Source organism: Pinus tabuliformis, chromosome 9 (assembly GCF_031772625.1).
Source record: "Pinus tabuliformis cultivar Carrire ecotype Pingquan chromosome 9, CPIR1, whole genome shotgun sequence".
NCBI classification, from domain to species: domain Eukaryota; kingdom Viridiplantae; phylum Streptophyta; class Pinopsida; order Pinales; family Pinaceae; genus Pinus; species Pinus tabuliformis.
Window position 1 is genome coordinate 113,266,537 of NC_142307.1, and position 1,496 is coordinate 113,268,032.

Below are 1,496 nucleotides of genomic sequence, written 5' to 3' on the forward strand. Positions count from 1 at the left end.
TATATAGAAGAAATAGCTACAGACTTCCCTTGAACAGGTGTCAAGGGGAAAAATATCCCAAAAAATATCTCTGAAAGCAGATCAAAAGAGATCTGTGCAATCACTATCTTTGAACCTAATCTATACTGGAAATAAATGCATGAAACATCAGAAATAGCTGTGCTGGGGCAGCTGGCATCTCAAGTCATGTAGGCCAGGATTGCACATGAGGTAGCAGCCTCAAAAATGAGTGGAGAGAGGTCCTCGAGCTGTGTGCTAGCCTCATGGCCATAACTTTGCATGGGCTAAGCAGCGCCGCCCCAAAATGTGGCCTCATACAATGTTTTTTGCAATAAATCTGCTTTGAAATCCTTTATCTGTGCCTTCAAGTGGTCCTGCTGCCTTAAATGGAAAAAATTGCAAGTTTTTGAGCCATTACAGCCCAATGATGCTCTGTTGACTTTGTTGGGCTTGCTTTGCCTTCATCTACTTTGAAAAGCTGGACTGATACTCTTTGCCGCATCCTGATACACTTTGCCACTGAATCTGGGCCTTTTCTCACCGCTGATATGCTTTAAACTATCTAATCGCCCCTTTATCTGCCAATTAAATGCAAAAATAACTGCTACAAAGACTTCCGTGGCCTTTGGGATGCTATCAGTGCTGGCCGATTCAAAATAGTATTAAACTCTGAAGAAATTCCGCAAAAAGGAGGAATTGCATGCTGCTGATCGTGCTGAGGCTGAGACTGGCTTCTGGAGCTAAACAGGGCTTTGGAGCAATCCATAATGGCTTAAGGATGCATGAATTTCTTTAACTGGAGCCAAGCGCGGGCACTAGAAGAAACCTTGTGAAAAATGGCCGCTTTCCTTTTATAAGGCAAAAATGCCTTAAAACATGAAATTTTACCAAAACTGTTAGGATATTCCGACACATAGGATATAGTTAAGTTCAACTTGGTCTAGTGTAGAGTTAGGTATAGAGTTAGGTAAAGTGTGTTTCTTTACCGTTGTACATTTTGTAACTTACGATCCGACGGTCATGATATGTAGTGATCCGACGGTTCACTCTCTCCTCGGTATTACCGACACTTGATCCGTGGCTTGACACCCGATTGGTCCATGAGTTCTATTTAAAGCGCATGGAGGGTCATTGTTCGGGTAATCCGTGCATGAGAGAAGCTTATGTAAATTTTCATTCTTTGATTAATAAATTGCCTGTAGTAGCCACGTTGGCGCAGGCCGTGGACTGTTTCCCTCTTTGAGGGTTTTAACCACGTCAAAAATATTGGTGTATTGATCTGTGATCTGGTTGTGAGCGGTGTCCTTTTGCTGTTCTTTCTGAGGAACTTACCCTGTAAATTCCTACATGGTATCAGAGCTATTTGAGGGCCGCGTCCGTTGGTGATCCAAATCTGAAGCCGGTAGAACTGCATCCGACTGTCGTTTCCTAGATCTGCTGTTTCTGACTGCTTTCGGGCCGAGAGGACTGCTCTGTTGCGTTCGGAGCATCTGTTC